Here is a 25,833-nt window from a genome sequence, read left to right as displayed (position 1 = left end):
GCTAAATAGAATTATCAGGCTACAAGCCATAGCAGAATTTACTTCCAACCGGACAGCCCGAGCAATGGAATTGATAGCTAAACAACTTACTCAAACTAGAGCAGCAGTATATCAAAACCGACTAGCCCTGGACTATCAGTTAACTGAAGAAAGAGTGTGTGGGAAGTTCAATAATTCTGAATGCTGCATAGAAATTGATGATAATGGTGAAGTAATTACTAAAATTGCAGAAGAAATAAAACGAATAGCCCATGTACCTGTACAAACCTAAAGCTCTATGTTTAATGATAATTGGTGGAATAACCTGTTTGGAGGAGCTTGGTAAAAGAAATTAGGTTTTATGTTAACATGTGCATTATTAAAACTACTGTTCATCCCTTGTCTTGTTCCATACTTCATTCGACTAATCCAATTGATGGTTCAAGGAATGCAAATTGCTACAATACCAATGGACCCTGAGATGCAACAAAATTAATGGCAGTAAATGAATTAAATCTAGTACAAGAGGTACAGACAAAATTTGAAGCCAGAACACGAATCAATGTCATGAAAAAGGAAGTGGGGAAATTGTGATAATTGATAAAAGATTGGTGTTAATCACAAAAGTATTGGGATTTGTGTAAACCAGAATACTAAGCTCTGAAGTGAAGCATGGACACTAGATAAAGGAAATTATATGATAAAATCATTCTGTTTTAAATCATCTTAATATATTATGTTATATTATGTTATGTTTTCCAAATAAGTGGCATCTACTACCAGCTTGCAAAATCAGATTTCCTGATAGCCCTTCCTGCCTTCATCTGATCAATGCTGCCTATCTCAAGGACCAGACTTCCAGAACTTTGCTGGTGGTTATCTACAAGGACCAGATGGCAATCTGTGAAACTGACTATTGCCAGAGGCTTTGTGAATTTGTATAAGGATGTTTATTCAACCGCCGCTGCTTACCTGGAAAAATTATGACAGCAAAAAAACCCAAAAATTATTGATTACAATGAGAAACCATAGTATAAGAAGAGGCTGTGGGCCGGGGTGTGGTGACCCCTCACATTCCCCAGCGCGCTGCTTGATCTGTCTATATCAAATAAAGCAATCTAAATTTTGCTGGACATCGAGACTTTTGTTTCTCATTTATAACATGGTGTAGAAACCCATGCTCCCATGGTCCTGATGGCGGTTCCAGTTCTCTAGGGGGTTTCTGGAATCATGCGGCAGCTTCGCTGTCTACCAGTGGGATTTTGCAGCAAATTCCGCTGTCTGCAGCAAATTCTACTGCTTTTCCACCGTCCCACCAGCTGAGTCTCAGCTATTCCTGCCAATCCTCTGTCTTCCCACAAATCCATGATGTTTAAAGTGACTGAGTCCATATCTCACACGGAGACACCACTTGTAACCATGCTCGTTACCTCATGGTGCTTGTGGTCGCCACGTGGTGGGGGAGGGGTCAGAGACGGACACAACACACTCCTCTCCTTTTTCAAGGACAACAGTGTCAGTTTTATTCATGGAGGCTATTTTTAATAGGGGGTTCAAAATTCGTGTGTTTGACCTTATCATTGGTCTAGGTCTTGGTGCCACCCAGCTCCTTTGCCCAATCATATGTCTGCAGTCTATGTGGAACCTGCTTGGATGAATATCCACTTAGGGGCCGGCCCATGGAACCGAGCCGGGTTTTCAAGGCAATCTGCAGCACAAGCTAAACTTGCACTGCAATAGTTCACAAGCCACAACACACCTCCACAAGCTCCCTCCACCCTGAACAGAGTTCAAGGGAAGAAAACAAAGAATATCACCAGTCCTTAGATCCTGCATTGATCCTGCTGCATGGATTGTCTGGAGCTGGGGTTGTGAGACAAAGAAAGCAAAAGAAAAAGAAAGGGGGGAAAAAGAGCAAGAAGACCCAATCTACTTTCTTTTATAGTTAACCTGATTAACCTCTTATGTAAATTAGATTTTTGCTCTGTTCTGTTCACTTATGGACAGCCAGCCCTTCTCCAGGAAGTGAGTTGGGAGTCTCAAGGTGGAGAGAGACTTTGCTGGTCTCACTAACACTGGGCTTTATTTACCAGACATTTATTTCCTCCCAACTGGAAGACAGGGACAAATAAAACTTATTTTACACATCTGACTAAAGCATTTCTCCCATCTTCTCTCTTCAATAATGATTTAGGACTCGTCTTACCTAAACAATTCTTATCCATCTCTATGGCATAAGAATGAAAATTACAGAATGATATTCATAGTTAGAAACTCCATACAAATATTAAACCTCCACTCCTTAAAAATATTGAACATCTTATAGAAGGATTCTTGGGAAGAGCTTCAAGTCTGTCTAGTCACATACGTGTTGAACAAGACCACGCAAAAGCTTCTTTTTTCCATTATATCTTGTAAAAAATATCTTTTAATCTACTGTGAGCTATGGAAGATAGTCGAGTCTTTGCACATCCTCCCCCCACCCACTCCCTCTCCCTTGCAGTCTCTGATAGGCAATGGTCATTTGTCCTAAGAACACCAGGTAGGTATTGCAGAAGGAACTGTCTGCATGGTTGCATAATTAATGCATTCCAGAGATGGGGGAGCTGTGATGATTGTGATTGGCTCTGGTACACATTGTCCTGCAAAAGGGTATAAAATGATGCTGGGGACTAGGCCAACTGGTGTCCTGAGGTTGCAGGCAGCTTCCAGGTAGATTGCCTCTCCACCACCCCCCCCCCCCCCCCCCCCCCTTTCATCCCCTCCGGCAGGAACTTCTGGAGGGAATATCCAGGCCAAAGATGGGGAACACTCACTTTTGGACAGGTGAGTAAAAGAGCTAAGATTTGGTCACATACAGAGATAAAATCCTAAAATGACTACTTAGGTGCTTTGTTGCTGTTATGGGTTTAGGCTTGGTAGTGCATTTTTCCTATTGGATGGGAAGTGGGTTTTTCCAGTCGGAGTTTTCTGGGAGTTGTAGCATAATGCTGTCAGACGATCCGAGACTGCATGTGGGGGGGGTGGATCCTTCCTTCCTTCCTTCCTTCCTTCCTTCCTTCCTTCCTTCCTTCCTTCCTTCCTTCCTTCCTTCCTTCCTTCCTTCCTTCCTTCCTTCCTTCCTTCCTTCCTTCCTTCCTTCCTTCCTTCCTTCCTTCCTTCCTTCCTTCCTTCCTTCCTTCCTTCCTTCCTTCCTTCCTTCCTTCCTTCCTCCCTCCCTCCCTCCCTCCCTCCCTCCCTTCCTTCCTTCCTTCCTTCCTTCCTTCCTTCTTCTGGGGAATCGGGGAGAGAGCTGTTTTGTGGTGTGCTGCCTGGAGCCAGGAAGTCTCTGCCAGATCTCTTTACTGCACAGTAGCTCTGCACCACAATTGAGTCCTACCTACCTCCCCACCCGACTTGTGCCTGCTGCATATGAGTTGCAGGAGGAGTAATTTCCTCCTTCCCTGTGCTGGCTGAGAGAGGATTACTGGAGATTTTGCCCCACCAAAGCCACCAGCAGCCTCTGCTGGCTGTGGTCATAGCTACACCAAAAGGAAAGAGTAGTACTTGGTGGGTTGGAAATTTCTGTTATTGTGTTGTTGTTTGTTCTGTTCTGTTACATATATATTTTCTAGTAAAGAATTGTTATTCATTTTCCTACATTTTTTACTGAAAGCCTCATAATTTCAAAGTTATAATGTTTTGGAGGGAGGGGGGGTCTTTCTAGTCCAGGAAGGTTACTGCCATCCTTGGCAGATATTTGACTTTTAAAATAAGACAGTTGCTTTGCAAATGCAATTGTGCCTTCTGCAAGGCCAAAGACTGTATGCTTGTAGCCAAAGGCACTGATATTATAACCTTTTAGACCTGCTTATGTACTGCATTGAAAATACTTAGATATTATATTAGTAATAAATATAATTATAATTATCCATATAATCGATGTTATACTTCTCACACCTGACCAAGTTTTCTCTCTACTACTCTGCAATAACTACACTGTGGCCTAATGGCACAAAAAGAAAGACACATTCACTGACTCCAAGGAAGTCGAGCAGGAAAAGAGACCTCTTTATTTACATTACATGCCTATTTATAGAATTCCAACAATGACCATGGATTGGACTGTGATGGTAAGACCTCTTGACTCCATTGGTTCCATCACAAGTCCATCAATGCTCTCTTCCTCCAAAGAGGAATGCAAAACAATCATTGTGTAGAAGAAAGAGTGTGAGAAAGTGTAAACAGAATCTGTCAACATCAGAAGGCTGAAACACCAGGGCAACATCTCACCCTTTTACCATTTAAAAAAGAAAAAGAAAAATGAACAATGTAGAAAGGGCAAATGAACAATGATCAATCTCTGCTCGTGGTCGTCTAATCAGAGTGATAACTTGCTTTGTCTGCATCTGGGTCCTCACTCGATGAGTCGTCCACTTGATGACTTTCAGTTTGGTCACGGCTTCCACCCTGCTTGTCGGTTGGATTCTGTCTCTGCGGTTTCAGGTCAGGACGGACACACCTCAAAGGTACCCAGCACACCCCAGTATCCGTGGACACACATGCATATCCGTGCCCCGAAGTGACAAGGTCATAAGGACCTTCCCACTGTTTGGTGATTAGATTTCACACCCGAACTTTGGCTCAAGGCAGATTGTTAGGTGCGACGGCGCAGTATCTGAGACAGAAGATGCTATGCTCTGTAATCCATGTGACAAAAGCCTTTATTCAGTTCTGACCTCGCTTTATATACCCCTTTCAATGTTCCCGGGTAAACGTCTGTGACTGGTTCACAGATCAGGCTGCTCAGCCTTCTGACCAATAGCTCTCTGCAGCCAGGGCTGGAACTCATTGGATTAAATCCTTGTCTGTCTCCAATTCTGTCCTATCTCTGTTCTTTGGGGGCTGGCCTTTTAAGCCAGGCTGCTTATCCAATCAGTGGTCAGATTAACTGCCCAGTACAAGCCAGCTTGTACTGTGACAGCAGGTGAGTCTCGTCTGAAGCCTGTAACGAGAAGTGGTGATTCGGAATGACAGGGTTATTTGAGTTCTGCTGCACCGTGAGGTAACTGATGGTGTACAAAGCCTTTCACCCTGCATTCCCCATTTTTGTTTTTCAAGAACCCGCTTCAGAGTACTGTGAGCGTGTTCTACAATGGCTTGACCAGTCGGGCAATGAGGGATACCAAACTTGTGTGACACACTCTACGACTGTAAGAACTGTCACACCTTTTGTGATGCACAAGCAGGACCATTGTTGGTTTTCACAACAGAGGGTATGACTAGAGAGGCAAAGGCCTGCCTCCAGTGGGCAATGACAGCACGGGCATTTTCTCCAGTGTGAGCAAACGCCCACATCGCAGAGGAGAACGTATCCACTGTTACATGCACATACTTGAGCCGGCCAAACTCAGCAATCTGGGTGACATCGGTCTGCCAAAGCTCCAAGGCTCTTAGCCCTCTGGGGTTTACCCCTGCTGGCAAAGGCAGAGCCAGCACATGACAGTCGTCACACGCCTCGACAATGTCACTAGCCTCAGTTGGCGACAGCTGAAACTGCTTCTGCAACATATGTGCGTTCTGATGGAAAAACCCATGCAATGCCTTGGCCTGCGTGAGTGTATCAGACTGAGGTGCTACCCATGCTGGGTTAGCCAATTTGTCAGCCCTCATGTTACCTTCTGCTATAAATCCTGGCAAATTTGTGTGACTCCTTACATGCAGAATGTAGTACGGATGAACCCTGGCCTGAATTGCACACCACAAGGTCTTCAGTAAATTAAACAAGGCAAGATTACTGACCTCCTTCCGAACTGAATGACCCAACCACTGTGCGATGTGACCACATTGAAAGGTTCCTGAGAAAATCTCTCAAACGCCATGACAGCAGCCCTCAATTCAACCAATTGGGCTGAGCCAGCCTCACGACACTCCAGAACCTGCCACTCAGATCCATCCTGCCAAGTAATAATGGCCTTCCCTGTTCTTCCCGAGCCATCAGTAAAGACAGTGGGTCCTTGCACCAGCTCCTATGTTTGGGTAGCAAATAAACCTTATTTGATTTCGCCACATACAGTAGCCTGTGGCTGGGCAGATGATAGGCGATCTGCCCTGAAAAACTGTCGAGAGCACTTTGCAGAGAAATATTCCTCACAAAGGCCCCCTCAAAGTCCTCCCGCAGTACTGGGAGTATGATTTCTGCAGGATCTGCTCCCATCAACTGCAAGCACCGTTGCCGGAACTTGTGTATCAGGTGAGCAAGCAATTCAAAGATTTGGGTCGCCGTTTTTCGTAACTGATGAGGCAAAAAGACCCATTCCAAAACGTGCAAGGGATCAGATCATTTGTCGTCCCATTGGCCAATGATAGCTGTAGGTTGTTGATCTGGAGCGATAATGAAAACAGTGACATCAATGGAAGGATCAATGCGATAAACTTGGCAAGCAGAAAGAGCCTGCTAAATCTCCTCCAGTGCTCGCCGCTCCTCTGGAGTCAATGTGCGGAGTGACTTCAAATCAGAGTCCCCCTTCAACAAATCAAACAATGGAGACAATTGTGCCGTGGTCAGTCCCAAATATGGAAGTAACCAGTTGACGACACCCATCATCTTTTGCACATCATTCAGTGTCCTGACTGAACACCCGAATTGCACTTCTTGGTGCGGAATTGTTTTCTCCATGATTCTGACTCCTAAATATTTCCAAGGAGGTTGCTCTTGAACCTTTTCTGGAGCCACCTGCAGCCCATGTGAATGCAGAGCATCAAACAGCTGAGGCTTTATTCTCAGCAGCTCACCCTGAGTGGATGCTGCCACCAGGATATCATCCATGCAAGGATAAATTCGAGCATCAGGGAATTGTTTGCAAACTCCAGACAAGGCATGGGCCACATACCGCTGGCAAATGGCCGGAGAGTGTCCCATGCCCGGGGAAAGAACCTTCCATTGTTGAGAGCTGGCACTGTGAAAGCAAATTTTGGTTCATCATCAGGATGCAAAGGAATTGAAAAGAAACAATGTTTCAAGTCAAATATGAAAATTGTTCAGTCTGTGAGAAGCATGGTGGGCGACGGCATACCAGGCTGCAGCGCCCCTATCTGTTCCATCACTGCAGTGGCCCCCATTAAAAATCTGTCCCAATGCACACCCCCCACGGGAACAGAACATCCCTTCCCCAGAGGGTAATAGAATTGGAAGCAACGAGAGGCCAAATAGTGGTCGTTTGTCCATCCTGGTTCATGACCATAATGGACCACTGGCTCATGTAGCATTGCTTCGTTCCGCCCAGTCCCACACCAGGCATCTCCAATGGATCCAGGGGCCATTCTGGGGGCCAGGCAGCCAGGGAAAGGACTGTGATGTCCACACCAGCGTCAAGAAACCCCTGGAGACGGATCTCTGGCGGTGTCCCACCAGGGAGGGACATGGCACACAGCATCTTGGGACATTCTTCAGCCAGGATAGCTGGCCAGTGAACTTCAGGCAGCCCAGTGGACCCAAAGCTGCCGTCTCCTCACGATCGGTCAGCAACACTGCGAAGAAAAGACTCAAAAGGGACAAATTGAGCAATCCGTGTTCCTTCCGGAATCGCTGTGTTCCCGTGTGTTTTTGCAGGAGGCAGAAGCAGAGCAGATAACCCTGCTGCCGCTGGGGTCACCCCAGCCTCAGCGGAGCCCGTGGCCGGCGGGACGACACTCGAGCTCGGCTCTAGTTGGCGCTGAGCCACCTCAGATTCACCCTCCCTGTTCGGCAGGAGCGGGGCGGAGCGCAGAGGAAGCAGGCTCGCGGGGAGCAGCGTCTCCGCCCCGATGTGGTGGGCATCCCGGCCGACGGAGGCCACCCCCACTTGGGGCGGGGGGAGGGGAGGGAGCAGGAAAGATTGACACCCCGGCTACGGGCTACGCAGGCGGAGGAGGTTGCGCAGGGCTGGCCAGGGCCGGGGTCACCCCCCCGCCGTCTGCAACAGCCCCCACCATCCCAGGCGGAGGCGACACGGAGAGGGGGGCATCCGGGAATGCCCCAAGAAGGGCACTCCCTGCTCCCAGCCGGCCCATGGGGGGCAGACCCCCTCTCAGGCAGGGCGGGGCCACCCGCCTCTCCACCGGGGCGGGATCCGCCCCAGACCTGGCGGCCTCACGCGCCTGCGCATGCCCAGCGGATTGCATCTTCGCTGGGCCAGCCATCCCAAACCCTTCCATCGCTAATAAAATAATAAAATCCAGTTATGAAGGTACGGGACCCTCCTTTTACCTGAACGGGGGGTAAAGTATAAGCAGCAGACTTTCTTAGCCTTGCTGGCACGGTCTAAGAACCATGGACTGAACATTATAAATCCCTGGAGGCTTGCTTTGGACTTGTTTTGGGGTCACCGGATGCATTCGCACAGCCACGGGGGAACTGCAGAGCTGCCACCGCCGATGTCGGCTGCCTCTGCTTCACGTATGGCTTTGCCCATGGCAGCTTGTGCATCTACTCAGTGCACGGGACCGCCTGCCACCTACAAAACATGTTGCCTAGCAACCACCCTCTGTGGCCCCAGATGCCAGCAAAGCGGAGAGGGGCTGCCTGCCGCCGCTGCCAAACCATGTCACCTAGCAACCACAGTGGAAACCGTGTCAACCCCTTCTGCACCACCAGCAAACGTCAGTAAGTCTGTCGGGCTATGGGAGGAGAACCAGAAGATGGTGCCTGGTGCCCCAATCTATTTAATCCTGGAGGGGATCCTGACAGTATCACAAAAGAGCTCGCGCTGCCCCACACAATGCTACATCAGCTAGAGCTGCGTTGTAGTGAATGGCTGGAGCCAGGGAGACCCTTCCTGGCAGCATGTTCCCTCTCCGACTGTCCTCTATGAGAGTGGAGAGGCGGCAGCAGAGGTGCCTGGAGAGGAGCATGCAGAGCCATGGGGGCGTGGTGCTGTAGTGGTGGCAGCAAGCAGGTGGTACCAAGCACGTGGCCACGCAAGCGGCAAGCCATGGGGTGATATGGGCAGCAGCTTTCTGCATGTGGGCAGTGAGGAAGCGACCCAGGGAGTCTGGTGGGACTAGCAGAGGCAGTGCCGGCAGAGGCAGTGCCACGTCCCTGCTCCCTGCACATGGCAGGCATTGCTCATTTTGTGGGCTGGCGGAGCCCTGTGAGCTGCCTCAATACGGGCCCCGACCCATGCTTCCCCCGCTGCAGCAGCCAGGGCTCCCGTCTGCTGTGGACCCTCATGAGCTGATACTGTGCTGGAAAAAGGACCTGGCTGGACGGTTAACCCCTTCCTCAGAGAGACTACAGCATTTTCACCACCTTTGAGAGCAGCTGAGGGGTAAGAATTTCATTTCTGCACCTGGTCCATGGAACTTTTCGGTTTTATTATTCAAATATCAATTGCTGCACGATTTAAGGAGTCAGTACTGTTGTTGTGCCTGTGTTACTGTTAAAAGAAACTACAATGTAATATTGGCTTTTGCATTTCTGTATTAGCATTTGCACGTTGGTATTGACCATAAATATTTGGATATAGTACAATGTATAACTCTATTTAGCTGTTTGTTAGTATAACATAATCTATCATAATCTATCTATATCTGCCTAGCTTATAGAAATGGTAGTATGATGATTATATCGCAAGCCTTAGCAAAACACTAAATGTTAAGATACTTCCCCCACATCTGCTGACTGACCTAGTCTTAAGATGCTTCTCTGACCTCTCCAAGTGATAACTGTGACAAAACCAGAGCACTGGAGGATAGAGAGTAGGTATTAAACTTGAAGAGAACATGTTAAATCCTTGTCAGAGAATGTAGAACAACAGGATGGAGACACAAGAAGAAATAAAACATATCAACCTGATTCACAGGATGTCATGTAGACAAATCAGAGTGTAAAAGAAAACAAACAGAAGAGTTCCTGAAACATCAAAAGCTCACAAGAATGTTTGAATAATGTATAAAACACATGAATATGCATGCATCTCAGTAATGTAACAGCATATAGATAACACTGTCTGAATTTACTGGTGTGTTCTTTGGCTGATAGCCAAAGGCACCCAAGCACTAACTAATTCTTTTGTCCTTGTTTTATCCCTTATTAAACCTTTAAAAATTCCAAATCACAAATTTCGTCTTTCACATTACCACTATCCCAGACCCCCCCAATGAAAATTGTCTTTTTTACCTCATCACCTTGTAACCTCCCTGCATTGCTCTGATTGTTTTTTGTGATAGATAATCCTGTAATAATTCTAATTTGTAAGCTATCCTTTCAAGCAGAAATTAACTCATGTTTTTTCAAGGTACCCTTTTCTGGAAGAACAGCTTCCACTTTGCTACTTCCCTGATTTGGAAAAGGTTAGCACTGTCATAAAAGACCTAAGCCTCTCATCCTAAAGCAACTTCTGACTTGTTATCTCATACCACTTAGGGAATTAATGTTAATATAATTGTAATGTCCCAAGTCTAGATTTCCACTTGTCACTTCTGTTTACAATGTCTACTAAATAATTTTCATGCTGAAAATTTCTACCAACTACCTTTCATATTTATTCATGGCTAAGTGCTCATGCCAACTCCTGTTGAAGTCAATAGCAGGTTTCTGAATATAGCAGGTCTGTCGCTGCTATTGCAAAAACACTAATTTGCATGATTTCTTATTTTGGATCCATAGGCCCTTGCTACTCTGAGGTAACCTGTGGAAGCTGAGACTGATAGCACTGTACATTTAATTAGCATATGCAGTTTGATAACCAAGATGCCTTGACAAGAGCAAACAGAGCTTTGGAGATTACAAGATTGGATCAAGTCTGGTAACAGGAAAGAAGATTTAACTAAGTAGAAATGTAAAGTTTCTCTGTGTGATGTTTAACCAAATGAATGTAGTAAAAAATTACTAGCCTTCCTGTAAATGGTATATAAGCACATGTAGCTCACAGTAAATTTGGATTCTGATCACGAATCAGTAGTCCTCGTCTCTCTCAATCATTGATAGTAACCAGCCTGGATCAGGCTGAAATGACTGTGGGCTTCCTGCTCCATCCCTGTGCACACCAAGCCCCTCTCTTGCCTCAGAGCTCAGATACAATTTCCTCAGGAGAGGTTACATGAGGAAGCTGTTGCTTGGGATCTGTGGCTACCCAGGCTGTGTAGCTCTTCCACTGAAGTGTCTGCCAGGGAAATTGGGGCCAGTTCAGAGTTAGAGACTGAGCCTCAGGCCATCTTGTCCAGCCTGATGCTGATGTGGTACCCATAGTAAGTGAGGCAGGGATAGATTTACCTGTGAAGTTAAAAGGAAAGAAGGAAGGAGACTTTTGTTCATGTCAGTGCTTCATTGTGCATTAAGAACTCCTAACCACATGATGGGGCAGCAGCAGAGCACTCCCTTTAGCCATCTGAGTTGTGGCAATCACTAATACCGTCTTCATGCTAGGATCTTGCATCTCCTTTAATGATGAAAACCGGACATGTTATGTGGCTAAGACAAAAAAAAAAAAGGTAAAAAGGTTTGTTCTGCTGGAGCTATTTTCAGATCCAAATCCACCAAGCTCACAGCATGCTTTCCGGGCTCCCCTACCTTTTCGCAAGAGGTGTTTTAACACAAGGCTGACCATGTTGGATCCACTTTTTTTACCCCCTGCTGATGAAATAACTTTGAGTGAGTCCAGAGGAGAGGCACAAAGATGATCAGAGGGCTGGAGCACCTCTCCTATGAGGAAAGACTGAGAGAATTTGGATTGTTTAGCCTGGAAAAGAGAAGGCTCCAGGGTGACTTTATTGTGGCCTTTCAGTACCTAAAGGGGCTTAAAAGAGAGCTGGAGAGGGACTTTTTACAAGGGCATGGAGCGACATGACAAGGGGAAATGGATTCAGAATGAAAGAAGGTAGGTTTAGATTGGATATTAAGAAGAAATTCTTTACTGTGAGGGTGGTGAAGCAATGGAACAGGCTGCCCAGAGAAGTGGTGGATGCCCCATCCCTGGAAGTGTTCAAAGCCAGGTTGAATGGGCTTGAGCAACATGGTCAGGTGGAAGGTGTCCTTGCCCATGGCAGATGGGTTGGAACTAGGTCTTTTTAAGGTTCCTTCTGACCCAAACCTTTCTATGATACCTCCAGGGACAGCAAATCTCCTCTATATGTAATGCAGCATCTTTTCCCATTACCTAGTCTTAGAATGAACCTCTGATTTGGATATTGCCTAACCCAGGTGATATCTGTGAGGTTATATTCAGGCTGAATTAACCACATTAGTTCAGTTTAGTGCAGCTGGCAGTAATCCACAAGCTGATACAACCTGCAGACCCTTGGATAGACTTGCTTCTGTCAGGGATAGGATGTGCTGCTCTGCTGACAAACTCAAAGACCTGTCAATGTAGGAATTGAGGCATGGACCCTGTTCTAAGTTGACAGAATCGCTTTATTAAGCACACACAAGTATTTATATGTTTTTTTCTGTGTACAAGTTTAGAATCAAACTATGCAGCCAGTGAGTAGGAGACTAACCAATCATGCAAATAAATGGCAGAGCAGATGTTTCTAGCTCTTATCTCGCCTTCTCAGTGTTCAGGGCCACTTAATTAAAACATTCTCACATAGGTATTTATGGTTGCAGATGATCCTTTGGTATGCACTTCCTCATGGGAAAAGGTCAGCTCGTTAAGGTCGACCAGAAGCCACCACTTCCAGAGTCAAAGTGAGGGTTATACCTTCAACAGAAAGCAATTTGGCTAAATGTCCTTCAGCCTGATCTTAGTATGTGTGGGTTGCTGTTGGATCCCAGAAATCTGGAGGTTTTGAGTTTTCTGTGCTTCCAGGCACAGATCCCCGGAAAACACTGCTCTGGACCTGAAACCTTGGAGAAGGCTTGTAAATATGAATAATGAGTTAGAAATCACAAATGTGTAGTGGGTTAGATATGTCTATTTTCACTGGGTGATGTGTTTTAAATTTGACGTTTTTATAGTATAGTGGTGGATATGGGACAAGATGGAGAATTTTGGGTGGTGTCTTTCTCTTTATCTTCTTCCGTCTTCTTCACGGAACTCAGGTAGTAGCCTTTGGTTGGTCAGTCAAATGTCACTCTAAGGGTTGTGGGAATCTATTATTGGGTTAAAAGGATAAATAATGTAGGTGTTAAACTTTTATTGGTTTGTTTAACTTTAAAAGGCCTTGAAACAGGCTCAGCTGTGGCCATTTTTCCTACTTCTAGCGAGGAGCTAGAGGTGATGTCATACTTTCTGTAATTTCTGATAAGATATAATAAACATCCACGAGAATTGCCTCAATCATGCATCTATTAATCTTGGCTCTGAGGGAAAACAGACGAGACTCATGACAAACCATTACTAAGTGGTGCAAAGCCCAGCATACACCTCCACAGGTTGCCATTGTCCCTTGGTCTTACCATCTGATCTATGTGAAGGTCATCTTTCCATTGGAAACCCAAAGGAAATGCTGCTGCCTATTTAGAGATGGGGCCCTGGGTTCCTCATGAATAGTGGCACTGGAGTTATGTGAGGAATTCCCTCTTTGCCCTACAATCTGTTGCAAGTAGTGATGCTTTGAGGAGCTGGAACAGAGGCTACACACAGAGTTGAGGGGAATAAAATGGGTATTTATTGAGAGGCCTACGAAAGGCCTACAAAAGGTCACACCCTAGCAGGCCCCTGCCTGGATGGCTCCAAGATGGAAGGAAAGGAGAGCTTGGTCACAAAATCTGACACTTTTATAGGTTTTGGTTCATTTGTATGAACCTGCCCTCCTCTTTCCACCTTGTTTATGCTTAGGGCCTGAAGTTTGCAGAAACTGTCCTTGAGTTCTCAATTGGAATAGGACTGTTTTGTCTTCATCACCCTAGCACATCAGAAAAGCACATCCAAGCAGAATAGAAAAACTTAAAACTTAAGGCATCAGTAGGTTGGACATTCAAAGATCCTGTTCATGGGTGTTGGGGGGTCGAATTGTTCCCTTTTCTTTCTGTGGAATTTCTCCCATTGTTATGCTAAGTAGTTGTGGCTACGCCTTCAAACTATAGATAATGTTCTCTCGTAGGGGGGTGGGTGGAGGGGGAGGGGGGGAACCGGAAAAGTTGGGACGGGGGTCTCGAGCGGGGACACGCTCTCTTGCTTGGCTCGTGGAGTGGGAGGACGGCCCGGGCTCCGATCTGGCATCTCCCCTGCCATCCCAGCACTGAGATCCACGCTCCCTGCCGTTGGACATCGCTCTGCTGCTCTCCCACCTCACCCTACTATCTCCGGACACTCTGCCGAGCACCACGACCGACACCGTGAGGGGGGCAGTCGCCTCCCCATCCCTCTCACCCCTGGGCCGCCGCCATCACCCAGCCCTCTTCGACTGCGGGGGACCTGCCCTGCCCCCACAGCACCGGTAACTGAGCGAAGGGAGACGGCCTGCGGCCAAAAGGGACTGGAACTGAGTTATACTGTTCTGTTCTGTTGTCAATTTTTATAGCTGTTGTTGTTTTCTGCCTTGTTAGATATCAGTAAAGAACTGTTATTCTAATCCCCACATCTCCTGCCTGAAGGCCTCTGATTTAAAACTAAAATAATTAAAAGGGAGGGGGTTGCACTCTGCATCTCAGGAAAGGGCTCTTGCCTTTCCTTAGCAAATACCTGTCTTTCAAACCAACACAATGGGAGTGTTGGGACAGCTAAATCCTTGTTTGGCTCTCTCTTCTATGAATGGAGCAGAGGATCATCTGCTGGGGCTAACTCAGGCCTCCAAACATTGCTGGGTTCCTTCTGAGCTCCTATTTGTGTGCGATCCTGTGACTCCCTGCTAAGACCTATGCAAGAGTCCTCTATTCTTGTGTGCAAAGTTTTTGCAGGGGCATAGTGCCCCAGGAATTTGGAAGAACTTTGAATTTCTCACTTACCTAAAGTGTCTAAGCCAAATCCTTTCCATTATTATATCTATGTGTCTTGTGGTTTAACCCCAGCTGGCAGCTAAACACCATGCAGCTGCTCACTCACTCACCTCCTCAGTGGGCTGGAGGAAGAGAATCAGAAGGGTAAAAGTGAGAAAACTCATGGATTGAGATAAAGACAGTTTAAAAATTGAAATAAAATAATATTAATTAAAAATTGCAATGAAAACAAAAATAACAAAGAGAAATAAAAACCAAGAAGGACTAGTGATGCAAATGAAAACAATTGCTCACAACCAACCGACCCATGCCCAGCCAGTACCTGAAGAGCAGCCTCGCAACAACCTCCCCCCTAGTTTTATTGTTGAGCCTGATTCCATATGATATGGGATAGCCCTTTGGTCAGTTGGGGTCAGCTGTCCTGGCTGTGTCTCCTCCCAACTTCTTGTCTATCCACAGCCTACCCACTGGTGGGGTGGTGTGAGAAGCAGAAAAGGCCTTGGTTCTATGTAAGCCCTGTTCAGCAGTAACAAAAACATTCCTGTGTTATCACTGTTTCCAGCACAAATTCAAAACACAGTCCCATAGTAACTACTATGAAGAAAATTAACTCTATCCCAGCCAAAACAAACACACTCTCCACCCTTTCTTCCATACCATTTATGTCATGCTCAGGTCCCACACTATTCAATACAACCTCATCAACCACCCCCTGCTCCCTTTACATCCCTTGATGGAATATACAGATATAATTTCCTTTGTCTATGGATGACCCTGGCAAAATGTCCAGAAAATGTCCAGAAATGCTCACTGAATCACAGAGTGGGTCAGATTGGGAGGGACCACAGTGAGTCATCTGGTCCAACCCCCTGCTCAGGGTTATTCCAGAGCACATGGCACTGAACTGCATCCAGACAGTTCTTGAATATCTCCAGTGAGGGAGACTCTACAACCTCTCTTGATGCCTGGAATGGCTACTTAGAACAGAGGCTACACAGAGTTAAAAGATAAAGGGTAGGTATTTTTTGAAAGGCCTTCACAAGGTACACCTTGGGCAGCGCAGGAGTCTGGCAGGCACTACACCCAAGATGGATGACGGGTCACCAGTTTTCACACTTTTATAAGTTTTAGTCCATTTGCATATTGGGGTTAATTGTCCAATTACAGCTTCAGGCAATTAAGTCACATTCTCCCAGTTGCTCCCCAATGTGCTGTTTTTTATACTTTTTGGGGCCTGAAGATGCAATGGTGACCTTGGTTCTTGGGCTGGAAAAGGATTGTTTTGTCTAAATAAACTGTGAAGAGAACTTGCTAACACTTTATATGAAGTTCAAAGCTATATATTAATGCAGTACAGAATCTGAAAAATATGAAAGCTAAAATTTAAAGCATCATTCTGGGCAATCTGTTCCAGTGCTCAGTCACCAGCACAGTAAAGAAGTTCTTCCTCATGTTCAGGTGGAACTTCCTGTGCATCAGTTTCTGCCCACTGCCTATCATCCTATTGCTTGACATCACCGAGAAGAGCCTGGTCCATCCTCTTGACATTCTCCCTTCACATACTGATAGACATTGTTGAGGTCCCCTCTCAGTTGTCTCTTCTTAAGGCAGAAGAGGCCCAGCTCCTTCAGCCTTCCTTCATATGAGATATGCTCCAGTCCCTTATTCATCTTTGTCACTCTCCACTGGATCCGCTTCAGGAACACATTGTCTCTTGTGATGAGGAGCCCAGAATGGGACTCAGCACTCCAGATGTGTCTCACTGCTGCCCGAAACCCCAAGTAAAACACAAACTAACAGAGTGTCAGTTTATGCGGTGCTTTATTCAGGGCCCAGGGACCTGTGGACTCGCGTCCTAAGTCAGGATCCCACTGGTTCCCTTTTTAGAGGGTTTTTTATACCCTTTTTACAAACGGTTTATGTGCAGAAGTACACATTCTTCTGTAGATACATTCACCTTGAAGATAGCATTTTGGCGTCATAAATCTTACATGGTTGCTTATCTTAGGACTATAGTGTTCTCCTCCTCAATCTCTCTCTGGCACCACTGCCTTAGGACTATAGTGTTCTCCCCCTCAATCTCTCTCTTATGCCACTGCCCACCACCAGTACTTTATTTATGTTTATACTTTAACCTTATCACTAACGGTTCTGCATGCTCTTAGCACAGCACATTCTTAAGTTAGTTTCCCAGGGCCTACTCTGGGGACTGCAGTCTTCAAGCCTTAGCATTACTACTACTATTATGGTTTATACACTTTATATTCTAATATTCAGGATTTCTAGTCCATACGGTAACAACTCCCCCCTTTTGAGCATTCTTTAGAGTCTTCTGCAAGGATGCTCAATTCTTCCAAGTGATAGTTTCCAGATATGATGGTGGAGGGTTGTTTCAGGAAGTTGGTTGAATCACTTCTTTTCGAGTCAGGGCCTTCATGATTTGCCGTGTGTGTGTTCCTTCTTTAGCAATTATTCCTAAAAGACATCTATACATAATCACAATTACTACAATGATTATTACAATCATTATTCCATTTTGAATAATTGAGGATAACCAACCAGAGACCTGGATTCCTAAAGAACTGAATAAAGCTCCAACCCAATTATGTTCTGCATTCTTTTGTACTTCATGTATGTTTAGTTCAATTCGCTCCAATTGACCTATATCCTTTTCTACTTCCTTCGTGACATTTGGGATATGTACACAACAGTGATCGTCCCTTCCTTGTAAATATCCACAAACTCCGTGTTCCTTTAATAAGAGCAGATCTAATGCCATTCTATTCTGGATTGTCATCCTGGTTGTGGCTTGTAATTGTAGATTAAGATCTCTAAATCCCTTTTTTGTTACTGCTGCCAATCTTTCTGTCTGCTCTAGTAATTTATATAACATTTCTCGGTTTCTATATGTAGATACAGGTGCAAATAAAGATTCAAGCATCCAACCGAATTTTACACTTTCCCCCGGCTCGTGCCATTCATTCTCTAGATTTACTGCTTCGACTGTCTCAGGGCTTAATCCTCTTTTTGTCCTTTTCTCTTGGTCCTCCTTGGTTAATTTGGACTGTTTCCAAAATGAACATAAGGTTGGTATCCCTAACGTTATTTGAGTAATCGGACCACCTATCGGTAGATGTGTAGTCCATTGGCCATGTCCCATTACCCAGACTGAATTTCCGGGGCTTCGTACTGTGGTTGATTGACAATCTTTCCGAGCTCCTTTTAATTCTCCCGTTATTGTATGGTTGTATCTCTGACATTCACATCCCCATTTCAACAACACCCGAACGGGTACTAATCCAATTTGGGATTCTGGGGTATCACAGGTTATGACTTTACTACAGTTCCAACCTGATATTTGGGCTAGTCTGTTGTGGTGCACTGTTTCAGCTTCGAGGGCCCCTGGATATTCCTGTTTTCTTGACCACTCGATACACCAGTGTATTGATCCGATATAACTATAGGGTTCTAGTAGGCTAGGACCCCAAATTGCTTTCCATTGCTCCCACTCTTCTTTCCCTTCTTGACACACTATCTCATGATAATAATCTACTACAGGTTTTCTTCTTTTCTGATTTACTTCAAATGTGCACCATCCAACATATTTGTATTGACCTATTTCAGTGAATACAGAATTTGGTAATTTTAAACATTCCGATCTTTGCCCTGGGGTTGACCACCGTCTTCCATAGGTATAAACCTCTTCTACTATTCTAGTGCGATTTCGTAGCTCTCTGTGGCATTTCCTCGTTCCATTTACTATTTTTGGGGGCATTTCTCCCAATGGGATGATTCCCCACGGTATACGGTCACTTGCTGCCTTTGGCAAGGGCAAACACGCTGTTATCGCTGTTACATTTTGCATTTTCCCAAAATCCCTAATTAATCCCACTACCAAATTCTCTTGCCCCAATTCCTGTTTCTCATTTTTCATTTCTTTTGCTTGTTGGACCATTCTAGTTTCTCTCATCCTGCAAAGATTCCCTAATTTGAGAGTGCAATTGATTCTCAATGAAGGACCATCCCACATGTCAATTCTCATACTTGTGGGTGTTACTTGTATTGGATAAGAATACCCTTTTGTCTTAAAACCCTCCGCCAAAATTTTTACATCTAAGTTCCCATAATCGAAGCTTTCCCTAATCCATACCATGCATGAAAATTGACCAACCTGGGCTTCTTGCAAGTGTGAGATCATTAGGGTAGTATTACCTTTCTGCTGTTTCATATCCCAAATTGTCACAATTCCTTCTGAAAATACCTTATTTGTAGTGATCAATTTCCATTTCGTCTTTACTTCATCGAATCCAGCTCCCTGGTCATCAGAAAACAAACAGGTTAGATTTACATTTGCCCCTTGTGGTACAATCACTGTTGGTTTAGGAACAGTAACTTTAACAAAGGCATCTCCGATACAAGCAATGCTCAACATTAACATCGCAATCAAGGCCTTGCCCTGAACACCAGTTTTGTGTCGGTTAAAGGTTGGACTTCCCATCGTGACGGGACTTTCTTGATTCGGGTGTAGTGTATCCAATTGTCGATCCCTTGGACCTTTACGGCTGTGTATGTAGTCATAATCACTTGTCGGGGGCCGTCCCATGTTTCTTTTAGTGGTTCCACATTCCAGTTTTTTATGTAGACTTGGTCTCCAGGCTGTATATCGTGGACGGGATTCTCCAGAGGCAAAGGTAGATTCCACTGCAACGCCCCCCGTAGTGCTGTAAGAGTCTTATTGAGAGACAAAATGTAATTTACCAGTACCTGATCTCCCACCACATTAGGGTCCCCTTTGTAAGTTGCAGCATGATAGGGTTTGCCGTATAAAATTTCATACGGACTTACTCCTACCTTGTCTCTAGGTTTGATTCTGACCCTTAACAGAGCTAAAGGTAATGCTTGAGGCCATTGTATCTTTGCTTTTTGGCAGATTTTCTTAATTTGGCCTTTTAGTGTCTGATTCATTTTTCCACTTGTCCACTAGACTGAGGTCTCCAAGGTGTATGGAGATTCCATGTTATCCCAAGTACCTTAGCCACTTCTTGCACTATTCCTGCCACAAAATGAGGTCCCCTATCTGAGGACATCCCTAGTGGGATTCCAAACCTAGGGATGATTTCTCGAAGTAAAGTTTTAATCACTTCTTTTGCTTGGTTTGTTCTACATGGGAATGCCTCTGGCCAGCCTGAGAAGGTACATACATAGACTAAAACATACTTATACCCCTGTGCTTTTGGTAATTCTGAAAAATCTATCTGCCAATAATCTCCTGGTTGTGGGCCTATTTGCAATTTTCCCATTTGCACTTGCCTACGTGTCATTGGGTTGTTCTTAATACAAACTGGACACATTGCATTGATCCTTTTGGCCATTGTTAACATCTGATTGGAGATTATTTCTTGTTTTAGAAATTGCACTAAAGCTTCTGCTCCCTAATGGCATTTGTTATGTTCAATTTCTAATATCATTTTCATTATTTTTGTTGGCAATATCACTTGTCCTACGGCAGTTACATACCATCCGGCCGCATTCTTCTTAGCTTGTACTAGCCGTGCTAATTTTTCGTCTTCTGGTAGGTATACTGGTACTTCGTCCATAAAAGCTTCCGCAGGGTTGGTACGTGCTGGTAGCAACGCCATTTGGGTCCATACTTCGCGAGCAGCCTGTCTGGCTGCTCTGTCAGCCAGACGATTTCCCTGGAATGCTCTTTCTTCTCCCTGCTGGTGTCCTTTTACATGCATTACTGCTACCGCCTGGGGCTTATGTACTGCTTCCAGTAGTTGCACAATTTGTTCTTGATGTTTGATTGACGAACCCTGTGAATTTAATAGTCCTCTCTCCTTCCATAATGCCCCATGTACATGTATTACCCCAAATGCATATTTAGAATCAGTCCAAATATTTACTCTTTTCCCTTGACTCAATTCCAAGGCTCGGATGAGGGCTTGGATTTCAGCTTGTTGTGCTGATGTTCCGGGAGCCAAGGCTCTGGCTTCTATAACCTGTCTTAGAGTTACCACTGCATACCCGGCGTACCTGGTTCCATTCTCCACGAAACTAGATCCATCGGTATACAGCTCCCATTCAGGTTCGTCTAAGGGCTCATCCTTTAGATCCTTGCGGGTAGCGTATACCTGTTCGATGGTCTCCACACAGTCGTGTACCAGGTTGCCTTCTTCTTGGGTGGCTCTAAGAAATTCGGCTGGATTGAGATGGTTAGTTACCTTCATTTCAACATCATCATGTTCTCTAAGGATTGCCTGGTATTGCAGCATACGGCTGGAGGAGAGCCAATGCCCCCCTTTTTGTTCCAAAACTGCTATTACCATATGTGGGACAAACACTTCCATTTTCTGCCCCATAGTTAGTTTTCTAGCTTCTTGTATCAGAAGCACTGTTGCAGCAACAGCTCTAAGGCAGCCAGGCCATCCAGCGCTTACTGGATCCAGTTGTTTTGAGAAGTACCCCACCGGGCGCTTCCATGTTCCCAATTTTTGTGTCAACACCCCAATCCCCAGTCTTTGCCTCTCATTTACATATAGTTGAAAGGGTTTTGTGAGATCTGGCAACCCTAATGCAGGTGCCTCTTTTAGAGCTTGCTTCAAGTTCTGAAATGCCTTTTCTTGTATTTTATTCCATTTAAATTCAGGATTCTTGACTGCCTCATACAGAGGTTTTGCTTTTAGTCCAAATTCTGGAATCCACAACCGGCACCACCCTGCCATTCCTAAAAAGGACCTTAACTCTTGTGGATTTCGAGGTGTCGGTATAGCACATATTGCCTGGATCCGGTTCACCCCGAATTTCCGAACTCCTTGTGATATCTCGCATCCCAAATAAATGACTTGTGTTCTTACCAGCTGGGCCTTTTCTTTTGACACTCGGTATCCAGCTTGTCCGAGCATGTTGAGGAGTTCAATGCTGAGTCTTCGACAGATGTCTTCTTCTGTTGAGGCTAGAAAAATATCATCTACGTACTGTAAAAGAATAAATGAGGAAGGTGACTCCTTTACCTGAGTTAGTCTCCATTCTTCTAGTTCCCGGGCTAATTGGTTTCCGAAGATGGTTGGAGAATTCTTGAATCCTTGTGGTAAGCGTGTCCAGGTGAGCTGTCTTTTCCGTCCTGTAGCAGGATTTTCCCATTCGAAAGCAAAAATTTTCCTACTTTCAAATGCCAAAGGGATACAGAAGAATGCATCTTTCAAGTCAATTACTGTGAACCATTTAAATTTCTCCGAGACAGCTGTTAGCAATGTATATGGATTTGCTACTACTGGATGAATATCCTTTGTTATATTATTAATTGCCCTCAGATCTTGAACTAACCTGTACTTACCATTGGACTTCTTTACCGGAAATATGGGGGTATTGAATTCTGATTCACATTCCTGTAATATCCCTAAACTAACAAACTGATCTATTAAGGGTGCTACTCCTTTCCGAGCCTCCAATTTCAGAGGGTACTGCCTTATCCGTACGGGTTGTGCTCCTTCCTTCAATTCCACAACTACCGGTTGTGCTGCTTTTGATTTTCCAGGAATCCCTGTTTCCCATACCCATGGTACCACAGCCTGTTCTATTTCTGTGGGGATTTCTGTTGCCTCTACTTCTTTCACTGTAAATAATTTGGCTATATTATCTTCTGGAATTTCTAATTTTACTCTTCCTTTTTCAAAGATTATTTTTGCCTCTAACATTGATAACAAATCCCTCCCCATTAGTGATTCTGGGCTATTTGGCATGTATAAAAATTGATGATCAAATTCTTTCCCCCCAAACTTTATATCCAACGGACGTAAAAATGCCCTTTCTTCCACCTGTCCTGTAACCCCTACCACCCGAATGGTAGAATCACTTAGAGGTCCTAATTTGGTGTTAATTGCAGAATATGTAGCCCCCGTATCTACTCTAAATTCCAATGGTTCCCCGTCTACTTCTAAAACTACCTTCAGATCCCGATCTAGTCAGCTTTGATTCTGGTAGCTTCCCATCATAAAGGCTTGGGCGACACCTTGTGGGCCTCCCCGAACTGCACTTGAATTATTTATCAACCCCTCCCCGCTATTCAGCCCGAATCCCATACCTTGATTAAGTGGACATTCGTTTTTCCAGTGTCCTCTGTTCTTGCACAAGGCACACTGATCCAATCCCAATCTAATTTTTCCTTGTCCCATTTGTAATTGGTTTGGGAATCCCCTTCCACCCATCGAAATTCCTCCCCTAGCCATTCCTCGCCCCCGTCCGCGCCCCCGGCCACCTCCCCACATACCATTCCCCGTTATCTGCTGTAGTACTGCCAACATACTAGCTTGTTGCTTCTTAGCAGTCTCTTTTTCCCTATTATTATATACCTTCCATGCAACTTCTAAAAGTTTATCCAAATTCCGTGTATCTTCCCCTTCTAATTTCTGCAACTTTTTCCGAATATCCTCTTGGGATTGTCCCATAAAAATTAAAGCTAGCTGCAATTTCCCTGATTCCCCTTCAATTTCCAAACTGGTATATTTTCGAGCAGTTTCCTTAAGCCTTTCTAAGAAAGCTGACGGGGACTCATTTTTCTCCTGCTTTACTGAATACAGCTTGGACCAGTTTAACGTCTTAGGTATCTCACTCCGTATTCCTTCTATCAACAATTCTTGATAAGCCTTAAGTCTATGGTAACCCCCTGTTGAATTAACATTCCACTCTGGATCCTCCCGCGGCACCAAATCATTTAATGTACCATCCGCTATTTGCAACCTAATCATTTCTCTTGCCTTTTCCCTCATAGCTTTAAACACCATCTCTTTCTCAGTAGAGTCCATTATTGTATCCAGTAAGACCTGTAAATCATTCCAGTCTGGATTCTGTGTTTTAATCACCATTTTCACTACCCTTGCCGCCCGTTCAGGATCCTCCCGATAAGCCCCCACAGACTGCTTCCAAATTAACAAATCATTAGGAGAAAAAGGAACTTTCACCATTACTCGTTCCCCGTGGGGTCCGACCGCTTCCCGCAACGGAGCCATCAATTGTGCACCCCTTTTTCCCTTCTTCTCCCGCCCACTACGGGTCCTTTCACATAGAGGAGTAAGCGGCTTATCAACGACTTTTCCTTTCTCTAAATCCCCCCCCTTTTCTTCCTCATTCACCTCTTCGTCCGACTCACTCTATTCACTCTCTTCCGGGGGGGGTGCACTAGGTGCTACCAACAGAGAAACATCCTCCTCAGGGTCTGACAACTTAACAGAATACTCCTTCCCTTTCTGCCACCCTTTGCAGCCCGCACAACCATCTGTTGCTGTTTTTAAGACCATGATGCCACACTCCTTCTGCCATTCTGGCTTATTTTTCAAATAATAAAACAAATCAAGATACGGGATTTCTTCCCATTTCTCATTATTTTGTAAGAAATGCATAAGAGGAGTTATAATATCAGGATTTAGAGTACCATTTCGGGGCCATTGCATACCCTCAGGTTCGTATTGGGGCCACACATGATTACAAAAATCAATCAATTTCTTTTTACTCAGTTCTTGACCAAATTTCCCCACCTTCCAATGTTGCAACAAACAGCCCAAGGGTGAATCATTCGGAATTTCCATCCCCGAACTAGCCAGAACTTTAAAGGTTTTAAAAGGCATCATAACACTCACACTCACACACTTTACTATTATTTCCACACTCACACACCCTTTACCACAATTCTTGCCTTTCTCGTCACCGCGAGTGGCAAGTGCTGGATCTGCGCAATCACTGTTGCGTCTGACGACCAGCGCCTAGGCTTCCTTTTCCACAACCTTTAAGACGTCCTTCGCCCCCGGTGCGGGATCACCGTCCCATCTTAATCGGCGGGCTTTCCCTTTCAATAAAGAATAAAGCACCTTGCGGGCTTACCTCACAGTCGTCCGTCAGGCACGGGGTCGGGCACGGGTTGATGTCTCCCCAGAAATCACCTGGTGCCGGCGTGGAGTAGATCAGCTCGCGAACCGCCCCTGCCGCCTCCGGAGTCCTGCCGCGGTCGCCAAAACTGCTGCCCGAAACCCCAAGTAAAACACAAACTAACAGAGTGTCAGTTTATGCGGTGCTTTATTCAGGGCCCGGGGACCTGCGGACTCGCGTCCTAAGTCAGGATCCCACTGGTTCCCTTTTTAGAGGGTTTTTTATACCCTTTTTACAAACGGTTTATGTGCAGAAGTACACATTCTTCTGTAGATACATTCACCTTGAAGATAGCATTTTGGCGTCATAAATCTTACATGGTTGCTTATCTTAGGACTATAGTGTTCTCCTCCTCAATCTCTCTCTGGCACCACTGCCTTAGGACTATAGTGTTCTCCCCCTCAATCTCTCTCTTATGCCACTGCCCACCACCAGTACTTTATTTATGTTTATACTTTAACCTTATCACTAACGGTTCTGCATGCTCTTAGCACAGCACATTCTTAAGTTAGTTTCCCAGGGCCTACTCTGGGGACTGCAGTCTTCAAGCCTTAGCATTACTACTACTATTATGGTTTATACACTTTATATTCTAATATTCAGGATTTCTAGTCCATACGGTAACATCACCAGGGCTGAGTAGAGGGGCAGGACCACCTCCCTCGACCTGCTGGCAAAGCTCTTCTTAATGCACCCCAGGATCCCATTTGCCTTCTTGGCCACAAGGGCACTGCTGGCTCATAGACAGCTTGTTGTCCACCAGGACCCCCAGGTCCTTTTCTGAAGAGCTGCTTTCCAGCAGGTCACCCCCAGCCTGTACCAGTGCCTGAGGTTATTCTTCCCCAGGTGCAGGACACTCCACTTGCCTTTGTTGAATTTCAGGTGGTTCCTCTCTGTTCATCTCTCCAACCTGTCAAGGTCATTCTGAAGGGCAGCACAGCACTGGAGTATCGGCCACTCCTCCCAGCTTTGTGTCGTCAGCGAACTTGCTAAGGAGGCACCTACCCCTTCATCCAAGTTATTGGTGAACAAGTTAAACAATACTGGGCCCAGTATTGAACCTTGGGGGATACCCCTAGTGACAGGCTGTTGGA

General features: G+C 45.3%; 1 long non-coding RNA gene across 2 annotated transcripts; it reads left to right on the top strand.

Annotated features, from left to right (window-relative positions):
- Positions 1 to 8,107: 8,107 nt before the first annotated feature.
- Positions 8,108 to 14,460, top strand: LOC148220076 (uncharacterized). 2 transcript variants are annotated; one of them, XR_015798992.1, is made up of 2 exons: positions 8,108 to 9,266; positions 10,236 to 14,460. It is a non-coding gene; the product is annotated as an uncharacterized LOC148220076 (long non-coding RNA). The 2 variants fall into 2 exon arrangements; XR_015798991.1 differs by having other exon boundaries at positions 10,607 to 10,894.
- The last annotated feature ends 11,373 nt before the right edge of the window (positions 14,461 to 25,833 follow it).

This window comes from Sturnus vulgaris, chromosome W, assembly GCF_052056855.1.
Source record: "Sturnus vulgaris isolate bStuVul1 chromosome W, bStuVul1.hap1, whole genome shotgun sequence".
NCBI lineage: Eukaryota > Metazoa > Chordata > Aves > Passeriformes > Sturnidae > Sturnus > Sturnus vulgaris.
Note: the sequence above shows the minus strand (reverse complement) of the source record. Positions and strands in the feature narration are given on the sequence as shown.